Here is a 6,751-nt window from a genome sequence, read left to right as displayed (position 1 = left end):
TCCAACTGTTCTGCCTGCAGCTATGGAACCCTAACCTGTTCACCGGACGTGCTACCTGTCCCAGACCTGCTGTTTTCAACTCTCTAGAGACAGCAGGAGCGGTGGAGATACTCTCAAAGATCGGCTATGAAAAAGCCAACTGACACTTACTCTTGTGTTACTGACTTGTTGCACCCTCGACAACTACTATGATTATTATTATTTGACAATGCTGGTCATTTATGAACATTTTAACATCTAGGCCATGTGCTGTTATAATCTCCACCCGGCACAGCCAGAAGAGGACTGGCCACACCTCATAGCCTGGTTCCTCTCTAGGTTTCTTCCTGGGTTTTGGCCTTTCTAGGGAGTTTTTCCTAGCCACCGTGCTTCTACACCTGCATTGCTTGCTGTTTGGGGTTTTAGGCTGGGTTTCTGCACAGCACTTTGAGATATCAGCTGATGTAAGAAGGGCACTATAAATAAATTTGATTTGATTTATAAAATACAGTATATACATGTGATATGAGTAATGTAAGATATGTAAACATTATTAAAGTGACATTGTTTAAACCTGTTGAGGAAAGACGTTCCGCTAGCGGAACCCCTAGCCAACAGCCAATGAAATAGCAGGGCGCCAAATTCAAAACAACAAAAATCTCATAATTCAAATTTCTCAAACTTACAAGTATTTTACACCATTTTAAAGATACACTTCTCATTAATCCAACCACAGTGTCCGATTTCAAAAAGGCTTTATGGCGAAAGCATACTATTAGATTATGTTAGGACAGCACCTAGACAAGAAAAACCACACAGCCATTTTCCAAGCAAGGAGAGGCGTCACAAAAAAACAGAAAAACAGCAAAATGAATCACTAACCTTTGATGATCTTCTTCAGATGACACTCCCAGGACTCAATGTTACACAATACATGTATGTTTTGCTCGATAAAGTTCATATTTATATCCAAAAAAAACATTTTACATACAGCGCGTAATGTTCAGAAATATTTTGCCTCCAAAACTTTCGGTGAATGAGCACATCAATTTACAGAAATACTCATCGTAAACGTTGATAAAAGATACAAGTGTTATGCATAGGATTATAGATACACTTCTCCTTAATGCAACCGCTGTGTCAGATTTCAAAAAAGCTTTATGGAAAAAGCACACCATGCAATAATCTGAGTACAGCGCTCAGACACCAAAACAAGCCATACAGATACCCGCCATGTTGTGGAGTCAACAGAAGTCAGAAATAGCATTATAAATAGCATTATAAATATTCACTTACCTTTGATGATCTTCATCAGAATGTACACCCAGGAATCCCATTTTCTCAATAAATTGTTGTTTTGTTTCGATAAAGTCCATATTTATGTCCAAATACCTCCTTTTTGTTCGCGCGTTCAGTTCACTATTCCAAATGCACAATGCTCGAGCAGACGAAAAGTCAAAAAAGTTATATTATAGATCGTAGAAACGTCAAACGATGTAGAGAATTAATCTTTAGGATGTTTTTTTATCATAAATCTTCAATAATATTCCAACCAGACATTTCCTTTGTCTTCAGAAATGAAAAGGAACTCAGCTCGCTCTCACGGCCGCGCGAATGATTGAGCTCATGCCATTTTTCCAGACACCTGATTCCAATAGCTCTTATTCTCTCCCCATTCACAGTAGAAGCCTGAAACAACGTTCTAAAGACTGTTGACATCTAGTGGAAGCCTTAAGAAGTGCAATATGACCCCACAGACTGTATATTGGATAGGCAATCACTTGAAAAACTACAAACCTCAGATTTCCCACTTCCTGGTTGGATTCTTTCTCAGGTTTTTGCCTGCCATATGAGTTCTGTTATACTCACAGACATAATTCAAACAGTTTTAGAAACTTCAGAGTGTTTTCTATCCAAATCTGGGTCTGAGTAACAGGTAGTTTACTCTGGGCACACTTTTCATCCGAACGTGAAAATACGGCTCCCTGTCCCAAGAAGTTTTAAAGTGACTAGTGATCCATTTACTAAAGTGTCCAGTGATTGGGTCTCAATGTAGGCAGCAGTCTCTCTGGGTTAGTGATTGCTGTTTAGCATTCTGATGGCCTTGAGATAGAAGTTGTTTTTCAGTCTCTCGGTCCCAGCTTTGATGCACCTGTACTGACCTCGCCTTCTGGATGGTAGCAGGGTGAACAGGCAGTGGCTCGGGTGGTTGTTGTCCTTAATGATCTTTTTGACCTTCCTGTGACATCGGGTGCTGTAGGTGTCCTGGAGGGAAGGTAGTTTGCCCCCGGTGATGCGTTGTGCAGACCGCACCACCCTCTGGAGAGCCCTGCGGTTGAGGGAGGTGCAGTTGCCGTACCAGGCTGTGATACAGCCCGACAGGATGTTCTCGATTGTCCATCTGTAAAATTTCGTCAGGGTTTTGGGTGACAATCCAAATTTCTTCAGCCTCCTGAGGTTGAAGAGGCGGTGTTGCGCCTTCTTCACCACGCTGTCTGTGTGGTTGGACCATTTCAGTTTGTCTGTGATGTGTACACCAAGGAACTTAAAACTTTCCACCTTTGCCACTGCTGTCCCTTCGAAGTGGATAAGGGGGTACCTCCTCTGCTGTTTCCTGAAGTCCACGATCATCTCCTTTGTTTTGTTGACGTTGAGTGAGAGGTTATTTTCCTGACACCACACTCCGAGTGCCCTCACCTCCTCCCTGTAGGCTGTCTCGTTGTTGTTGGTAATCAAGCCTACTACTGTTGTGTCGTCTGCAAACTTGATGATTGAGTTGGAGGCGTGCATGGCCACACAGTCGTGGGTCAACAGGGAGTACAGGAGGGGGCTGGCCACGCACCCTTGTGGGGCCCCAGTGTTGAGGGTTGTTTCCTACCTTCACCACCTGGGGCGGTTTGTCAGAAAGTCCAGGACCCAATTGCACAGGGCAGGGTTGAGACCCAGAGACTCCAGCTTGATGATGAGCTTGGAGGATACTATGCTGTTAAATGCTGAGCTGTAGTCAATGAACAGCATTCTTACATATGTATTCCTCTTGTCCAGATGGGATAGGGCAGTGTGCAGTTTGACGGCGATTGCATCGTCTGTGGACCTGTTAGGGCAATTTGCAAATTGAAGTGTGTCTAGAGTGGCCGGTTAGGTTGTGGTGATATGATCCTTGACTAGTCTCTCAAAGCCCTTCATGATGACAGAAGTGAGTGTACGTAGCGGTAGTCATTTAGTTCAGTTTTCTTTGCCTTCTTGGGTACAGGAACAATGGTGGCCATCTTGAAGCATGTGGGGACAGCAGACTGGGATAGGGAGTGATTGAATATGTCCGTAAACACACCAGCCAGCTGGTCTGCGCATGCTCTGAGGACTCGGCTTGGGATGCCGTCTGGGCCAGCAGCTTTGTGAGGGTTAACACATTTAAATGTTTTACTCACGTTGGCCACAGAGAAGGGGGGGGGCAGTCCTTATATGCGGGCCGCGATGGTGGCACTGTATTATCCTCAATGCGGGCAAAGAAGGTGTTTAGTTTGTCTGGAAGCATGACGTCGGTGTCCTGGTTTTCTTTTTGTAGTCTGTAATTTCCTGTAGACCCTGCCACATACGTCTTGTGTCTGAGCCGGAATTTTGCTTGTTTGATTGCCTTGCGGAGGGAACAACTACACTGTTAATTCAGCCATATTCTCAGACCTCTTTCCATGGTTCAATGCGGTGGTTCGCGCTTTCAGTTTTGCGCGAATGCCGCCATCCATCCACGGTTTCTGGTTAGGGTAGGTTTTAAAAGTCACAGTGAGTACAACATCTCCAATGCACTTCTTTGTAAACTCAATCACTGAGTCAGCGTATAGGTCGGTGTTGTTCTCTGAGGCTGATCGGAACAGGAATACCTGAGGCTGATCGGAACAGGAATACCTGGGATAGGATAAAGTAATCCTTCTAACCCCCCCCCTTAAAAGATTTAGATGCACTATTGTAAAGTGGTTGTTCCACTGGATATCATAAGGTGAATGCACCAATTTGTAAGTCGCTCTGGATAAGAGCGTCTGCTAAATGACTTAAATGTAAAATGTAAATGTAAACATATCCCAGTCCGCGTGATCAAAACAATCTTGAAGCATGGCTTCCGATTGGTCAGGCCAGAGTTGAATGGTTCTAGTCACTGGTACATCCTGTTGGAGGTTCTGCCTATAAGGTAGCCTAGTGGTTAGAGTGTTGGGCCAGTAGCCAAAAGGTTGCTAGATCAAATCCCCGAGCTGACAAGGTTAAAATCTGCTGTTCAGAACCTCAACAAGGCAGTTAACCCAATGTTCCTAGGCTGTCATTGTAAATAAGAATTTGTTCTTAACTGACTTGCCTAGTTAAATAAGATGGTAGGAGCAAGATGGTTGCCATCCAACCACGGGGAGGGCTTTGTATGCATCATGGAAGTTAGAGTAGCAGTGATTGCACGTGTTACCCCTGTGCGTAGTGCAATCAATATGCTGATAGAATTTAGGTAGCCTTGTTTCCAGTTTACATAGATTCCAGTGAAATTCATTGAGGGTCTGCTTGAGGGGGAATGTACACAGCTGTGACGATAACTGACGGTTTACATGGTCAGTTTTTAAGACTTCAGAGTTACAGTACACTATAAAGACCATAATGTGTAAGTTACTGTAAAAAGAGGTACAATATGTTACTGTAAATTCTAAATAAACTTTGGTTTAACAGTATATTACCGTAAGAAATTACTTCGTTAGAGTATGATATGCCAAAGAGCGGAGCACAAAGAGCGCTAACGCAGCCACAAATACCAGCTTCATCCTTGGGTAGTCCCGCTCTCTCCATGGTAGATGATGTGTTGTTGAATGCTGTAAAATGAACCCTCTCTCTCCATGGTAGATGATGTGCTGCTGAATGCTGTAAAATAAACCCTCTCTCTCTCTCCATGGTAGATGATGTGCTGCTGAATGCTGTAAAATAAACCCTCTCTCTCTCTCCATGGTAGATGATGTGCTGCTGAATGCTGTGAAATAAACCCTCTCTCTCTCTCCATGGTAGATGATGTGCTGCTGAATGCTGTAAAATAAACCCTCTCTCTCTCTCCATGGTAGATGATGTGTTGTTGAATGCTGTAAAATAAACCCTCTCTCTCTCTGCATGGTAGATGATGTGTTGCTGAATGCTGTAAAATAATCCCTCTCTCTCTCTCTCCATGGAAGATGATGTGTTGCTGAATGCTGTAAAATAATCCCTCTCTCTCTCTCTCCATGGTAGATGATGTGTTGTTGAATGCTGTAAAATAAACCCTCTCTCTCTCTTCATGGTAGATGATGTGTTGCTGAATGCTGTAAAATAAACCTTCTCTCTCTCCATGCTAGATGATGTGCTGCTGAATGCAGTAAAATAAACCCTCTCTCTCTCCATGGTAGATGATGTGCTGCTGAATGCTGTAAAATAAACCCTCTCTCTCTCTCCATGGTAGATGATGTGTTGCTGAATGCTGTAAAATAAACCTTCTCTCTCTCCATGGTAGATGATGTGCTGCTGAATGCAGTAAAATAAACCCTCTCTCTCTCTGCATGGTAGATGATGTGCTGCTGAATGCTGTAAAATAAACCCTCTCTCTCTCCATGGTAGATGATGTGCAGCTGAATGGTGTAAAATAAACCCTCTCTCTCTCTCTCCATGGTAGATGATGTGTTGTTGAATGCTGTAAAATAAACCCTCTCTCTCTCTCCATGGTAGATGATGTGCTGCTGAATGCTGTAAAATAAACCCTCTCTCTCTCTCCATGGTAGATGATGTGCTGCTGAATGCTGTAAAATAAACCCTCTCTCTCTCTCTCTCTCTCTATGGTAGATGATGTGTTCCTGAATGCTGTAAAATAAACCCTCTCTCTCTCTCCATGGTAGATGATGTGTTGTTGAATGCTGTAAAATAAACCCTCTCTCTCTCTCTCTCCATGGTAGATGATGTGCTGCTGAATGCTGTAAAATAAACCCTCTCTCTCCATGGTAGATGATGTGTTATTGAATGCCGTAAAATAAACCCTCTCTCTCTCTCTCCATGGTAGATGATGTGCTGCTGAATGCTGTAAAATAAACCCTCTCTCTCTCTCCATGGTAGATGATGTGTTGCTGAATGCTATAAAATAAACCCTCTCTCTCTCTCCATGGTAGATGATGTGCTGCTGAATGCTGTAAAATAAACCCTCTCTCTCTCTCCATGGTAGATGATGTGCTGCTGAATGCTGTAAAATAAACCCTCTCTCTCCATGGTAGATGATGTGCTGCTGAATGCTGTAACATAGAGCCCCCCCACCTCACCCCCATCGCTCTGCAGTATATGGAAAGCATTATCTGTAGACCTCCTCAGAACTGACATTGAAACCAACTCCCTGTTGGCCTAGAGAGATATGCCAAGTGAAGGAGAGGGATAAAATATTCAACAAAGGCTTGTTCCTCTCTGTTTCATGTGGAATCGTTCGGCTACACAACTACAGTCATTGGCACACACACACACACACACACACACACACACACACACACACACACACACACACACACACACACACACACACACACATACATGCAGCTCTCCAGCTTCTCTATCCCTTCAGGATTTCTTTGATCCCTCCTTCTCTCCTCTCTCATTGTGTGTGTGTGTGTGTGTGCGTGTGTGTGTGTGTGTGTGTGTGTGTGTGTGTGTGTGTTGTTCGTTCGTTCGTTCATCTATCCTCTCCCAGTGAGTGTTGGACTGAACTGTCATTGATCTGATTTGGGATGCATCCCAAATTACA

The sequence above is a fragment of the Salmo trutta genome, chromosome 12 (genome assembly GCF_901001165.1).
Source record: "Salmo trutta chromosome 12, fSalTru1.1, whole genome shotgun sequence".
NCBI lineage: Eukaryota > Metazoa > Chordata > Actinopteri > Salmoniformes > Salmonidae > Salmo > Salmo trutta.
Note: the sequence above shows the minus strand (reverse complement) of the source record.